The sequence below is a fragment of the Rhinopithecus roxellana genome, chromosome 2 (assembly GCF_007565055.1).
Source record: "Rhinopithecus roxellana isolate Shanxi Qingling chromosome 2, ASM756505v1, whole genome shotgun sequence".
In the NCBI taxonomy this organism is placed as follows: Eukaryota; Metazoa; Chordata; class Mammalia; order Primates; family Cercopithecidae; genus Rhinopithecus; species Rhinopithecus roxellana.
In genome coordinates, this window is record NC_044550.1 from 159432736 (window position 1) to 159449462 (window position 16727).

The window sequence follows — 16727 nt, forward strand, 5'->3', positions numbered from 1 at the left end:
ACTATGTTTGGTTTTCCATTCCTAAGTTACTTCACTTAGAATAATGGTCTCCAATTCCATCCAGGTTGCTGCAAATGCCATTATTTTGTTCCTTTTTATGGCTGAGTAGTATTCCATGGTATATATATACCACAGTTTTTTTTATCCACTTGTTGACTGATGGGCATTTGGGCTGGTTCCATATTTTTGCAATTGCAAATTTTGCTGCTACAAACATGCATGTACAAGTATCTTTTTCATTTAATGACTTCTTTTCCTCTGGGTAGATACCCAGTAGTGGGACTGCTGGTAGTTCAACCACTATAGAAAACAATATGGGCCGGGCGTGGTGGCTCAAGCCTGTAATCCCAGCACTTTGGGAGGCCGAGACGGGCGGATCACGAGGTCAGGAGATCGAGACCCTCCTGGCTAACATGGTGAAACCCCGTCTCTACTAAAAATACAAAAAAAAAAAACTAGCCGGGCGTGGTGGCGGGCGCCTGTAGTCCCAGCTACTCGGAGGCTAAGGCGGGAGAATGGCGGGAACCCGGGAGGCGGAGCTTGCAGTGAGCCGAGATCGCGCCACTGCACTCCAGCCTGGGTGACACAGCGAGACTCCGTCTCAAAAAAAAAAAAAAAAAAAAAAAGAAAACAATATGGAGATTCCTTGAAGAACTTTACACACTGTTTTTCATAGTGATTGTACTAGTTTACATTTTCACCAGCAGTTGTAAAAATATTCCCTTTTCACTACAGCCATGTCAACATGTACATATTTTTTTATTTTTTGACTATGGCCACTCTTGCAGGAGTAAGGTGGGATTGCATTGTAGTTTTGATTTGATTTCCCTGATCATTAGTGATGTTGAGCATTTCTTCATATGTTTGTTGGCCATTTGTATGTCTTCTTTTGAGAATTGTCTATTCGTGTCCTTAGCCCACTTTTTGGTGGGATTGTTTTATCTTGCTGATTTGAGTTCCGTATAGATTCTGGATATTAGGCCTTTATCAGATGTATAGATTGCAAAGATTTTCTCCCACTCTGTAAGTTGTCTGTTTGCTCTGCTGATTGTTTCTTTTGCTGTGCAGAGCTTCTTAGTTTAATTAAGTCCAATCTATTTATCTTTGTTTTTGTGGCACTTGCTTTTGTTTTCTTGGTCATGAACTCTTTGCCTAAGCCAATGTCTAGAAGGGTTTTCCCAATGTTATCTTATAGAATTTTTATGGTTTTGGGTCTTAGATTTAAGTCCTTGAACCATCTTGAGTTAATTTTTGTATAAGGTGAGAGATTAGGATCCAGTTTCAATCTTCTACATTTGGCTTGCCAATTATCCCAGCACCATTTGTTGAATAGGGTGCCCTTTCCCCACTTTTTTTTGTTGTTGTTGTTGTTTGCTTTGTCAAAGATTGGTTGGCTGTATTTGGCTTTATTTCTGGGTTTTCTACTGTGTTCTATTGTTCTATGGTTCTGTTTTTATAACAGTACCATACCGTTTTGGTAACTGTGCCCTTATAGTATAGTTAGAAGTCAGGTAATGTGATGCCTCCAGATTTGTTCTTTTTGCTTAACCTTGCTTTGGCTGTGTAGGTTCTTTTATTTTTCCCCCATATGAATTTTAGGATTGTTTTTCCCAAGTTCTGGGAAGAATGATGGCAGTATTTTGATGGGAAGTGCATTGAATTTGCAGATTGCTTTGGCAGTATGACCATTTTCACAATATTGATTCTACCCATTACTGAGCATGGAATGTGTTTCCATTTGTTTATGTCATCTATGATTTTTTTCAGCAGTGTTTTTTAGTTTTCCTTGAAGGGGTCTTTCACCTCCTTGATTAGGTATATTCCTAAGGTTTTTTGTTTGTTTGTTTTGCAGCTATTGTAAAAGGGGTTGAGTTCTTGATTTGATTCTCAGCTTGGTCAGTGTTGGTGTATAGCAGAACTACTGATGTGTATAATTAATTTTGTATCCTGAAACTTTGCTGAATTCATGTATCAGTTCTAGGAGCTTTTTGGAGGAGTCTTTAGGGTTTTCTAGGTATACGATCACATCATCAGCAAACAGTGATAGTTTGACTTCCTCTTTTCTGATTTGGATACCCTTTATTTCTTTCTCTTGTCTAATTGCTCTGACTAGGACTTCCAATACTATGTTGAATAGAAGTGGTGAGAGTGGGCAACCTTGTTTTGTTCCAGTTCTTACGGGGAATGATTTCCACTTTTCCCCATTCGGTAGAATGTGGACTGTGAGTTTGCTGTTGATGGCTTTTATTACATTGAGGTATGTTCCTTCTATGCTGATTTTGCTGAGGGTTTTAACCATAAAGGGATGCTGGATTTTGTCAGATGCTTTTTCTGAATCTGTTGAGATGATCATGTGATTTTTTGTTTTAATTCTGTTTATATGGTGTATCATATTTATTGACTTGCATATGTTAAACCATCCCTGCATCCCTGGTATGAAACCCACTTGATCGTGGTGGATTATTTTTTTGATATGCTGTTGGATTTCATTAGCTAGTATTTTGTTAAGGATTTTTGCGTCTGTGTTCATCAGGGATATTGGTTTGTAGTTTCCTTTTTTTGTTATGTCCTTTCCTGATTTTGGTATTAGGGTGATACTGGCTTCATAGAATGATTTAGGGAGGGTTTCCTCTTTCTCTGTCTTGTGGAATAGTGTCAATAGGATTAGTACTGATTCTTCTTTGAATGTCTGATAGAATTTAGCTGTGAATCCATCTGGTCCTTGACTTTTTTTCGCAGTTTTTTTTTACCATTTCAGTCTTGCTGCTTGTTATTGGCCGGTTCAGAGTTTCTATTTCTTCCTGGTTTAATCTAGAAGAGTTGTATATTTCCAGGAATTTATCTATCTCCCCTAGGTTTTCTAGTTTATACATGTAAAGGTGTTCATAATAGCAATTGAAACAAGTATTGCTGGACTTGAAAGAGCTCATTCAGGCCAGGTGCAGTGGATTACACATGTAATCCTAACACTTTGGGAGATCAATGTGGGCAGATCACTTGACTTCAGGAGTTTGAGACCAGCCTGGGCAACATGGCAAAACCCCATCTCTACAAAAAATACAAAAACAATTAGAAGGGCGTGGTGGTGTGTACCTGTAGTCCCAGCTACTTGGGAGGCTGGGGTGGGAAGATAGCTTGAGCCCAGGAGGCAGAGGTTGCAGTGAGCTGAGATCGTGCCACGGTACTCCAGCCTGGGCAACAGAGCTACAGACCTTATGTTAAAAAAAAAAAAAAAAGCATTCATTCAGTCAACTATTTATTGATCTCCATGGTCAAGTTCAATTGTGAAATACAGTTATATGTCACTTAATGATGATGATACATTCTGAAAAATGGGTCGTTAGGCGATTTTGTCATTGTGGAAACATAGATGGTGTAGCCCACTACACACCTAGGTTATGTGCTGTAGCTTTTTGCTCTTAGGCTACAAGCCTATACAGCATATTACTGTACTAAATATGTGGGCAGTTGTAACACAAGGGTAAATATTTATATATCCTAATGTTGCTAAACATAGAAAAGATAACGTGTAACACTACATCTTTACAATGGCTATGTCATCATTAGACAACAGGAATTTTTCAGCTCCATTATGAAGGCATACCTTGAAAATATTGCAAATTCAGTTCTAGACCACCACAAAAAAGTAAATATTGAATAAAGCAAGTCACACAAATTTATTGGTTTCCCAATACATGTAAAAGTTATGTTTATACTATACTGCAGTCTATTAAGTGTGTAATAGCATTATTTATAAAAATATAATATGTGTACCTTAATTTAAAAATATACTTCGTGTCTCTGTGTCACATTTTGGTAATTCTCACAATATTTCAAAACTTATTTTTCTTATTGTATCTGATAAGGTGGTCTATGATCAGTGATCTTTCATGTTGCTATTATAGTTGTTTTGGGGCACCACAAACCATGCCCATAGAAAATGGTGAACTTAATAAATGTTGTATGTGTTCTGGTTGTGTTCCAGAACCAGCTGTTCCCCTGTCTCTTTCCCTCTCTATCTTTGGACCTCCCTATTCCCTGAAACACAACAATATTGCAGTTAGACCAATTAACAATACTAGAATGGCCTCTAAGTGTTTATGTGAAAGGAAGAGTTGCATATCTCATGTTGAATCAAAACCTAGAAATGATTAAGCGTAGAGAGGAAGGCATGTCAAAAACTTTGAGACAGACCTAAGCTAGGCCTCTTGTGCTGAACAGTTAGCCAAGTTGTGAATGCAAAGGAAAAGTTATTAAAAGAAATAAATAGTGCTACTCCAGTGACACATGAGTAATAAGAAAGCAAAACAACCCTACTGCTGATATGGAGAAAGTTTTAGTTGTCTGGATAGAAGATCAAACCAGCCACAACATTCCTTGAAGCCAAAGCCTAATCCAGAGCAAGGCCATAATTCTCTTCAATTCTATAAAGGCAGAGAGAGGTGAGAAAGCTGCAGAAGAAAAATTGGAAGCTAGCAGAGGTTGTTTCATGAAGTTTAAGGAAATAAGCCATCTCCATAACATAACAAGCAGCAAGCACTGATGGAGAAGCTGCAACAAGTTATCCAGAAGATCTAGCTAAGATCATTGATGAAAATGGCTACCTTAAATAACAGATTTTCTTTTCTTTTTTTTTTTTTTTTTTTTGAGACGGAGTCTCGCTCTGTCACCCAGGCTGGAGTGCAGTGGCCGGATCTCAGCTCACTGCAAGCTCCGCCTCCCGGGTTCACGCCATTCTCCTGCCTCAGCCTCCCGGGTAGCTGGGACTACAGGTGCCGCCACCTCACCCAGCTAGTTTTTTGTATTTTTAGTAGAGACGGGGTTTCACTGTGTTAGCCAGGATGGTCTCGATCTCCTGACCTCGTGATCTGCCCGTCTCGGCCTCCCAAAGTGCTGGGATTACAGGCTTGAGCCACCGCGCCTGGCCAACAGATTTTCAATATAGACAAAACAGCCTTATATTAGAAGATGTCATCTAGGACTTTCATAGCTAGAGAGGAAAAGTCAATGCCTGGCTTCAAAGCTTCAAAAGACAGGCTGACTCTTTCGTTAGAAGATAATAAAGCTAGTGACTTTAAGTTAAAGTCAATGACCATTTATCATTTCAAAACTTCTAGAGGCCTTAAGAATTGTGTGAAATCTACTCTACTTGTGCTTTATAAGTAAAGCAGTAAAGCCTGTATGATAGCACATCTGTTTATGGCATTATCTATTGAATATTTCAAGCCCAGTGTTGAGACTTACTGCTCGGAAAAAAAAAGATTCCTTTTAAAATGTTATTGCTTGGCCGGGCGCGGTGGCTCAAGCCTGTAATCCCAGCACTTTGGGAGGCTGAGACGGGTGGATCACGAGGTCAGGAGATCGAGACCATCCGGGCTAACACGGTGAAACCCCATCTCTACTAAAAAATACAAAAAATTAGCCGGGAGAGGTGGCGGGTGCCTGTGGTCCCAGCTGCTCGGGAGGCTGAGGCAGGAGAATGGAGTAAAACCCGGGAGGCGGAGCTTGTAGTGAGCTGAGATCCGGCCACTGCACTCCAGCCTGGGAGACAGAGCGAGACTCCGTCTAAAAAAAAAAAAAAAAAAAAAGTTCTTGCTCATTGACCAGTTGGTCACCCAAGAGCACTGATGAAGAGGTACAAGGAGAGTAATGTTGTTTTCATGCCTGCTGAAACAATACTCATTCTGTAGCTCATAGATCAAGGAATAATTTCTCCTTTGAAGTCTTATTATTTAGGAAGTAGATTTCTTGGCACAATAAGACAGGGTGAAAAAAAAGAAATACATTTCATTTCATAAGGTTATAGCTGCCATAGATAGTGGTTCCCCTGATGGATCTGGGCAAAGCCCTTTGAAAACCTTCTGGAAAGCATTCACCATTCTAGAAACCATTAATAATATTCATTATTCATGATTTATGGGAGGAGATAAAAACAACAATAAGAGTTTGAAAGGAATTTATTCCAACCCTCATGGATGACTTGGAGGAGTTCGAGATTTCAGATGAGGAAGTAACTATGTAGAGACAGAAGGAGAACTAGAATGAAATGTAAAACCTGATGATGTGACTGAATTGCTGCAATCAATCTCATGATAGAACTTCAATGGATGAGGAGTTGCTTCTTACAAATGATGAAAGAAAGTGGTCTCTTGAGATGAAATTTACTCCTGATGAGTCTTCTGTGAGCATTGTTAAAATAACAAGACAGGATTTAGAATACTACATGAACTTAGTTAATAGATCAGTGACAGCCAGGCGTGGTAGCTCACACCAGTAATCCCAGCACTTTGAGAGGCCAAGGCAGGTGGATCACGAGGTCAGGAGATCAAGACCATCCTGGCTAACATGTTGAACCCCAACTCTACTTAAAATACAAAAAATTAGCCAGGTGTGGTGGTGGGCACCTGTAGTCCCAGCTACTTGGGAGGCTGAGGAAGGAGAATGGTGTGAACCCAGGAGGCAGAGCTTGCAGTGAGCCGAGATCATGCCACTGCACTCCAGCCTGGGCGACAGAGCAAGACTCCATCTCAAAAAAATAAATAAATAAATAAAAAATAAATCAGTGACAGTTTGAGAGGATTGCTTCCACTTTTTAAAGAAGTTGTACTGTGAGCAAAATGGTGTCAAACAGTATTGTATGCTACAGAGAAATCTTTTGTGAAAGACAGAGTCAAGCTATGTGGCAAACTTCATTGTTATCTTGTTTTAAGAAATTGCCACAGCTGCCCCAGCCTTCAGCAATGATCATTTTGATCAGTCAGCAGCCATCAACATTGAAGCAAGACACTTCACAGCAAAAAGATTACAACTCACTGAAGGCTCAGATGATTGTTAGCATTTTTTAGCAAAATAGTACTTTTAAATTTAGGTATATATTTTTAGACATAAGGTTATTGCATACTTAATAAACTGTAGTATAATGTAAACATAACTTTTATGTGTACGGGAAACAAAAAAAGTTGTGTGTCTTGCTTTATTGCAATGTTTGCTTTATTGTGGTAGTCTGGAACTGAACCTGCAATATCTCTGAGGTATGCTTGTAATTATTAATACTTTTGTCTTTTAACTTTTATGCTAGAATTAAAAGTGATTGGCACACTACTGTTACAATAATATAGTTCTATATTTGCCTATATATTTTCCTTTTCTAATGAGTTTCATACTTTTAGGCTACCCTGTTGCTGTTTAACATCCTTTCATGTCAACTTGAAGAAATCCCTTTAGCATTTCTTGTAAGGCAGGTCTAGTGATGAATAATTCACTCCACTTTTGTTTGTCTGGGAAAATCTTTCATTTATTTTTGTTTGTTGTTGTTGTTGTTGTTTAAAATTGTTTTTTATTTCCATAGGTTATTGGTGAACAGGTGGTGTTTGGGTAGATGAGTAAGTTCTTTAGCGGTGATTTATGAGATTTTGGTATACTGATCACCTGAGCAGTATACACTGCACTCAGTTTGTATTCTTTTATCCCTCACCCCTTCCTACCCTTTCCCCCTGAGTCCCCAAAGTCCATTGTGTCATTCTTATGCCTTTGCGTCATCATAGCTTAGCTCCCACTTATGAGTGAGAACATATGATGTTTGGTTTTCCATTCCTGAGTTATTTCACTTAGAATAATAGTCTCCAATCTCATCCAGGTCACTGTGAATGCCATTAATTCATCCTTTCTATGACTGGGTAGTATTCCATTGTATATATATACCACAGTTTCTTTATCTGCTCCTTGATTGATGAGCATTTGGGTTGGTTCCACATTTTTGCAATTGCAAACTGTGCTTCTATAAACATGCCTATGCAAGTACCTTTTTTGTATAATGACTTCTTTTCCTCAGGGTAGATACCCAGTAGTGGGATTGCTGGATCAAATGGTAATTCTACTTTTAGTTCCTTAAGGAATCTCCACACTGTTTTCCACAGTGGTTATACTAGTTTACATTCCCACCAGCAGGGTAGAAGTGTTCCCTGTTCATTGCATCTACACCAACATCTATGTTTTTTTAAATTTTTTTGATTATGGCCACTCTTGCAGGAATAAGGTGGTATCACATTGCGGTTTTGATTAGCATTTCCCTGATCATTAGTGATGTTGTGCATTTCTTCATATGTTTGTTGGCCACTTGTATATCTTCTTTTGAGAATTGTCTATTCACGTCCTTAGCCCACTTTTTGGTGGGATTTTTTTTTCTTGCTAATTTGTTCGAGTTCATTGTAGATTCTGGATATTTGTCCTTTATCAGAGGTATAGATTGTGAAGATTTTTCCCACTCTGTGGGTTGTCTGTTGACTCTGCTGACTATTCCTAACTGGTGCCAATCCTATTGACACTATTCTACAAGATAGAGGAAGAGGGGACCCTCCCTAAATCATTCTGTGAAGCCAGTATCACCCTAATACCCAAACCAGGAAAGGACAAAACAAAAAAAGAAAACTACAGACCAATATCACTGAAAAACATAGATGCTAAAATCTGTAACAAAATACTAGCTAACCAAATCTAACAACTTATCAAAAAGATGATTCACCATGATCCAGTGGGTTTCATACCAGGGATGCAGGGATGGTTTAACATATGCAAGTCAATAAATGTGATACACCACATAAACAGAATTAAAACAAAAAATCACATGATCATCTCAATAGATGCAGAAAAAACATTTGATAAAATCCAGCATACCTTTATGATTGAAACTCTCAGCAAAATTGTCATACAAAGGACACACTTCAATGCAATAAAAGCCATCTATGACAAACCCACATTCTACTGAATGGTAAAAATTCAGCTGAATGGGAAAAAGTTGAAAGTATTTTGTCTGAGAGCTAGAACAAGACAATAATGCCCACTATCATCACTCCTCTTCAACGTAGTACTAGAAGTCCTAGCCAGAGCAATAGGATAAGAAAAAGAAATAAAGGGCATCCAAATCAGTCAGAGAAAGCAAACTTTCTTTTATTTTTGAAGGAGCGTTTTCCCAGGTATAGTATTCTTAGTTGACATTCTTTTTTTTTTTTTGGCACTTTGAATATATCATCCCATTCCCTTCTGACCTGCAAGGTTTCTGCTGGAAAATGTTCATTGTCTTATGAGGGAGTTCTTTTGTACGTGACAAATAGCTTTTCTCTTTCTGCTTTCAAAATTTTATGTCTTTGACCTTTGACAATTTGATTATCTATCTCAGTATGGTTCTTTGGGTTCATCTTATCTGATTTGTTTAGGGCTTCTTGGATCTGCATGCTTATTTCCTTTTCCAGATTTGGGAACTTCTTAGTCATTATATTTAAATAAGCCTTCTTGTCCTTTCTCTCTTCTTTTTTCTTTTTGCATCTTTGACTGAATTATTTCCAGTGACCTGTGTTTGAGTTTACTAATCCTTTCTTCTGCTTGATATAGTTTTCTATTAAATTCTCTAGTGAATTTTCTTTTTTTTGAGATGGAGTCTCCCTCTGTTGCCCAGGCTGGAGTGCAGTGGCACGATCTTGGCTCACTGCAAGCTCTGCCTCCTGGGTTCATGCCATTCTCTTGCCTCAGTCTCCCAAGCAGCTGGGACTACAGGTGCCCGCCACCACACCTGGCTATTTTTTGTATTTTTAGTAGAGACGGGGTTTCACCGTGTTAGCCAGTATTGTCTCAATCTCCTGACCTTGTGATCTGCCTGCCTCAGCCTCCCAAAGTGCTGGGATTACAGGCGTGAGCCCCCGTTCCTGGCCAGTGAATTTTCATTTCAGTTATTGTGTTATTGTGTTTTCAGGTCCATGATTTCTTTTGGTACTTTAAAAATATTTCCTTTTTTTTGTTGAAATTCTCACTTTGTTCATTCATTGTTCTCTTTGTCTTGGTAAGCAACTCTATCAGAGTTATTTTTATTCTCTGTCAGGTAAATCATAGAATTGTTTCATTAGGGTCAATTTATGGAGATTTATGTTTTTCCTTTGTTTGGAACATCTTTGCCTGATTTTTATTTTCCTTGACTCTCTGTGCTGGTGTCCATGCATTAGACAAAGCGGTCACCTCTCCCAGTCTTCCCAGGTTCATCTTGTACAAGAGAATCCCCCATCAATGAGCCTGGCCAGGTAATGGGGGTCTCTACAAACTCATTTCCTCCCAGTAAGAAGCAGGAAGCTGTAGTTTTCGTTTGCTCACTCTGCACTGAGCCAAGGAGGAACTATAGTATCTACCAGCCCAAGTTTCTATCTCCATTCTCTTCCAAGTGGCTAGACTGTGATGGACCTTATAGAGCTCCAACAGCAGCAAGACAAAAGCTAGTCCTCTAGGGACCTCCCCCTTGGAAAAGTTGGGGTACTAGACATGCCAATTAGCTCCTTTCCTCCTCTGGTTGAAGCTGGTGTAGGGGGTCTCTTCGTGATCATATGGTACTTCACCAGGGGCAGCATCTTTGGCAAGAGTGTATTCTGAATCTCCCTGCCAGCTTTGGAGTCTGTTTTTGCATTCTCCTGGGGTGCAGGAGCATTTTGATTAGTCTCTGATTTTTTACAAAGGGAATATGTACATGAATTATTGCTGAAGTGATATGCTCATTGGGGAAAAAAGGGATCAGGACTTCCTTCTGCCATGTTGCTGACGTTACTCCTCTCAGGTTGATTTTCGAGTCGCAGTTTTTTAGATACTTGGTATTTGCACAACATGGTTTAGACTCACATCCATTTAGGCCTTGATGCTGGTAGGTGACAATCATGTCAAAACGCCCAGCTGAGTGTCAGTGTGGTGACATGGAATTACATGGATGGAAATCAGAAAATACAGGGCTCTACTTTTTGTGCCACCCTCCAGTGGCCATGAGACCTGAGGCAAATGACTGGACTTCTCCAATTTTAGTTCCACATCTGTAAATCAAAGATGGCAGTGCCTTTCTGGTTACTTCATAGAGTCATATGCATCCATGAGAAAATGCAGAGAAATAGACAAATGCAGTGTAGCTGGGAGCCAGTGTTGTTATCTGGGTGCATCAGCAATTTTAGTATTTTTAATCCTCTCCTCCTTCTGGACTCCTGCCCAGGACTCCTTTAAATATAGCTGTGGCCAATAAAATGGCCCAAAAATTACATCCTTCAGATTCCCTTCCATAGGCCCTGTGTTGTCTCAGAGTACATTTGGAATTCTTTTTAATCTCTAATAACTGTCATGAGCTCCTTGTCCATTATTCATGTTGCTTTAAGTTTTTTCTCCGCTTTTCCTTGATCAGGCTTGCCAGAAGTTTGATCCTTCCTTCCTTCCTTCCTTCCTTCCTTCCTTCCTCCCTTCCTCCCTCCCTCCCTCCCTCCCTCCCTCCCTCCCTCCCTTCCTTCCTTCCTTCCTTCCTTCCTTCCTTCCTTCCTTCCTTCCTTTCTTTTTTTTTAACGTAGTCTCTCTGTTGCCCAGGCTGGAGTGTAGTGGCGCGATCTTGTCTCACTGCAAGCTCCGCCTCCCAGGTTCACGCCATTCTCCTGCCTCAGACTCCCGAGTAGCTGGGACTACAGGCGCCTGCTACCAAGCCCGGCTAATTTTTTGTATTTTTTGGTAGAGACGGGGTTTCACCGTGTTAGCCAGGATGGTCTCGATTGTTGACCTCGTGATCTGCCCGCCTTGGCCTCCCAAAGTGCTGGGATTACAGACGTGAGGCACTGCACCCGGCGGATGCATCCTTTCAAAAACCCCAGCTTTTAGATGTGTTGGTCAGATGTGTTTTTCTATTTCATTTGTTTTGTCTCTTATATCTCTTTTCTTCTACTTGCTTTGGATTTATTCTTTTGTTCATTTTCTAACTTCTTGAATGTTTTCTAATGAATACATTTAAAGCTATAAATTTCCCTCTAAGTGTATGTCTTATCTGTGTCCCAGAGTTTTGAAGTTTATCTGATTCTTTTAAACCTACCTTCTTATTGCTTTCTAATGTTCTTGCAGTGCCATAAGATAACATAGTCTGTAAAATGTCAGCACTTTGAACTGTGTTGAGGTTTGCTTTGTAGACCAATTCAGGGTCAATTTTAAATAGTTCCTATAGATAAGGAAAAAAGCATATATTCTTGATGTGGTAGTAAAATACGCATATTTGAATCCTGGCTCTGGAATGTATTCATTATGTGACCTCACATATATGTTAGTAGCTATTGGTTTATTTTTTAGCTATTAGGTTTAGCTTGCTGATCTTGTTCGAATCTTCCTCATTCTAGCTCATTTTGTCTGCTTAATGCATCCGTTTCTGAGAGATGTGTATTAAAATCTCCCATTATAAGTTATCCCATTTCTCACTACAGTGATACACATTTTGCCTTATGTTTTCAGGCTGTGTCATTAGAGGGCTATAGCTTCATTATTAGAGCATTTTAGTGAACAATTCCTTTTATCAGAAGAGCTCTCCATGTAGAACTTAGCCAGTTCATGTTTGTTCTGACTACTGGTCTCATTAGAATTGTTTTGCCAATATATTTTGTGCTTTCTATTGAACACAATTTCTTTGTAACCTTGAATTTTCCTTTTGAGACATGGACCTACTGAATCATACATCATTTATATATTTATATTGTAATAGTACATATGCTCATCTGATTATCTGTTTTCCTTCCACGTTCACCATGCGATTCCCCCAGGTTTATACTGAACCTGAATTTATGGCAGGTAACTCACAAAGCTGTTTTGCTTCTAGACTATATATTTACTGCTGGGCTTTGTGGGAATTAGAGATCTCTGAGATATTTTTTATGCCCAAAACACCTGAAACTAGGAGGCACAGGAGGACCTTTTAGCCTCTGGTTCACATGTAGGTTATAATCTGTTTAGTCACAACATGTTTGAAAATGCACGACAATGAACCAACCTCACTGGACCCTGTGACCAGTTTATGTCAAGCAGCTCAACTTTAGTTTCTAGTTACGTAAAGAGGGAGGACTCAGGCTATGAAAAATAGCTGTGCTGCAGGTTCTCAGTCCCTGGCTGTAGGGTTTATAACATTTTAAAAACTGTATCTGGGATTATGTTTACATTCACTTATGTTTAGGAAGGGAGAAAGAAATTGCTCCTATAACAATACAAGGCAGAAAAACTTGTATTGTTAGAGGCCGGGCGCAGTGGCTCATGCCTATAATCCCAGCACTTGGGAGGCCGAGGCAGATGGGTCACCTGAGGTTAGGAGTTCGAGACCAGCCTGACCAACGTGGCAAAACTCTGTCTCTACTAAAAATACAAAAATTAGCCGGGCATGGTGGCGCTCGCCTGTAGTCCCAGCTACTTGGGAGGCTGAGGCAGGAGACTCACTTGAACCCAGGAGGTGGAAGTTGCAGTGAGCCTAGATCACACCACTGCACTCCAGCCTGAGTGACAGAGCAAGACTCCATCTCAAAAACAAAACAAAAAACAACAACAACAAAAAGAAAATTGTGGTAGCAAAAAATTGTTATGGGAACTTCAAGAGGAGAAGGTGTAATTGCAACAAAAGATATTGTGAAGCCTTCATGAGGAAGTAACAGTTGAATAGGGCCTCGAAGAATAAGTAAGATCTGGAGATTAAAAGGTGCATCAATTAGGGTTTATCACAGAAACAAGCTACTAAGAATGATATAGGATATGAGATTAAATTTAGGAACTGACCTAGTATAATTGAAGGAGCCAGCTAAGCACTTTACATTCCACTGTTGCTTCTTTACCTGGTGGTGGGACTAAAGTCAGCAGAGTGGGCCGCTGGAAGGAAAGAAGGACAGAAGTGAAGTGAGGAAGATCAAGAACGAACTGCAGCCCACAAGGCTGGGCTTGAACCATGTCAGTATCTGAAGCCAACAAAGCTCCACATTTGCTAATAGTGACCTGTAGGAGAATCAGGCATCCTTCATCATGGAGCTAGACATGCACGTGGCTGGGGATAGGGAGAACCCTGAGGAGGATCTGGCGGGTGTGGGAAGAGCTTCAGGCCTGGCTGCTGCCCCAGGAGCTGTACACACAGGCCCAGAATAGAGAGAACTCAAGGAGAAACCAGCAGGAGCTAAAGGAGCTGAGAGCCCAGAACCTGCCCTGGCCGATAAGGTGAGTGAGCAGATCAGCAATGACGTGTATGAGCTGCAACACCACCAGGTGCCCTGCATTCAAGCATCCAAGCTTAACAAGGAAATGACTGCTGCTTCACTTCCATCTTCCACATTTTATGCAAAGTCACATGGTCCAGAGTATGCAGGGAAGGAAGTCCTGGGAAGTGTATTTCTGGCTTAGCAGAGTTAACTCAGAACATATCCACCCCAGAGGGAAGATAAGGGCTTAGGGAGAAAAGCTGCAGGAGGCAGAGCGGATGTTTACTGTCTCTCAGGCCATCACTCTGGAGTGCCCCAGGACAGATCCTCCCAGCACAGTGGAGAGTGGGTACCCAAGTGCCATCTCCTTGCTGATTCTCCGGAAGTGGGCATCACATGGTATTCTGCTACATTTAGAGGCAATGCAAATGATTTAAACAGAACTTGAACTTATGAATCATAAAGGCTCCTAAAGCAGGGCAGGAAAACACTCAAAGTTTGGGCGACAGCCGCCACATGCCACCATCCAGCCACATGCCCACGGGATTTTCATGACAATGCAGCAATCCCAGGCCCTTCTTTCCATGGGATGTAAAGCAGGGGAAGGGTGGGTACTGTGACTTACACCTGTAATATGAGAACTTTGGGAGGCTGAGGCAGGAGGATCATTTGAGCCCAGGAGTTTGAGACCAGCCTAGGCAACAATAGCAAGACACTGTGTCTACAGAGAATGTAAAAAGTACCCGGGCATGGTGGTATATACCTGTAGTTCCAGCTACTCGGGAGGCTGAGGTGGGAGGATCGCTTGAGCCTGGGAAGTTGAGGCTCCAGTGAGCCACAATTTCGCAACTGTACTCTACCTTGGGTGACAGAGCAAAATCTTGTGTCATAAAACAAAACAAAAAAACAAAAACAAAAACAAATAAAAACAACAAAAGGGAGTATAGGGTAAGTATGGGAGAGAGTGGTCCTCCCGCTATCCTGGAGTGGCCCGTGACATATTTGTGCTTATTCTTTTAGTAATGACTCGCATGTGCCACACACTGTTCTAGGCATCAGGGAAACAGGTGAGCAAAGTCCCTGCCCTCATGGAGCTTACCTTCCAGTGACGGAAACAGATAATTAAAGAGTGGACAAGTCAACGTCAGGCCGTGATATGTACTTTGAGAAGAACATAGAGCAAAGTGGGGAAAACAGAGTGAGAGGGGCTGGAATTTCAGAGAAGGTATCCAGGGAACAAGAATCCCAGGGAACAGTCCAGACATGGTGGCTCACACCTGTAATCCTAGCACTTTGGGAGGCCGAGGTGGGCAGATCACTTGAGCTCAGGAGTTCGAGACTGGTCTGAGCAACATGTGAAATGTGTCTTTACTAAAAATAAAAAAATTAAATAATAAAAGAGCCAGGCATGGTGGCACGCACCTGCAGTCCCAACTACTCGGGAGGCTGAGACAGGAGAATTGCTTGAACTCGGGAGGCAGAGGTTGCAGTGAGCTGAAATTGCACCACTGCACTCCAGCCCAGGTGACAGAGTAAGACTCTGTCTCAAAAAAAAAAAAAAAAAAAAAAAAAAAAAAAAAAAAAAAAAAAAAGAATTCCAGGGAATAAATTTGAGTGTTGAGTATTCCTTAGGTACCTAATACTGTTCTAAGGACTTTACATTGTATCGACTCATTTAATCCTTGGGAAAACCTAAGTAATTTTCCAAGGTCACATTATTAATAAGTAAAAGATCTGGCATTTAAACACAGATCATCTGGTAGCAGAGCCTAAGCTTTAAGTCAGAGACGATCTCCTGGTTGCAGTGAGTGAAGTGAGGGAACAAGGAATGCAAATATCAGAGGGAAGAGGGAACAGCCAGTGCAAGGCCCTGAGCCAAGTGCATGCTTGTTGTTTGGAGGAGTAAAACAAAGAGTCTGGTTCTGGACATGTGGCAGTTTGAGAAGCAGGAGAGGAGGAGACTTCAGCAAAGAAGACTGAGAAGCAGTAACTGGGGGTGGGGGGAGGAGAAAGCCCAGGAAAGAAGGCTGCATAAAGGAAGGAATCATCAATATTTCCAATTCTGCTGGGAGGCCCAGTTAGCACAGACCCAAGAATTGAACATTGGATTTGACAATGTGGAGGTCTTCATCGGTTTTGACATTGATGGCCTTTTATAGACAATACAGTATGTGGAAAGGCAACCAAAGCAGTTCCAGATCAAGGGTGAATGGGAGCCCAAGGCCCTACCCTCCAGCCTCAGCTCTGCCCCTTCCTACCCCGAGACACCTTCCAGGATCCCTGGAACACAGTTTGACCACAGATGTAAGCCAGCCCCTTTGTTTCACAGCTGATGAAACTCAGGTCCAAAAAAGGGAAGAAGCTGGCTCAAAGCCATACAGCTAGTTAGTGAAAAGCACGCGTTACAGTGATCACTATTTCATGAGACAAATCTGTTCCTACCCTGCCTTATGCTGTTTTCATGGACAGTGTGGTTATGACAAATAGAAAAATCAAAATAACAAGGTCTTTTACACCCGTGTATCTCTGTGGGAAGGAAAGGATGATAACATGAGCAAATTCAATTCATAAAATATTCAGAAGCCTCATTGTTAACTAATAGTTTCCATATTCTCCTCCCATACCACATCTCTGGTCATTCAGCAAGTTCCATGCTTTCTGATTCTACATAGTGGGACATAGCAGACTACAAACTGTAAAACGGGTATAATAGTAACACCGGTTGCTCACACTTACCAC

The 16727-nt window shown here is 40.9% G+C and overlaps 1 protein-coding gene across 1 annotated transcript in view; it reads left to right on the top strand.

Annotated features, from left to right (window-relative positions):
* Positions 1-16727, top strand: part of FAM184B (family with sequence similarity 184 member B) — a 157865-nt gene that overhangs the window by 101559 nt on the left and 39579 nt on the right. The gene's annotated exons all lie outside the window — the stretch shown is intronic.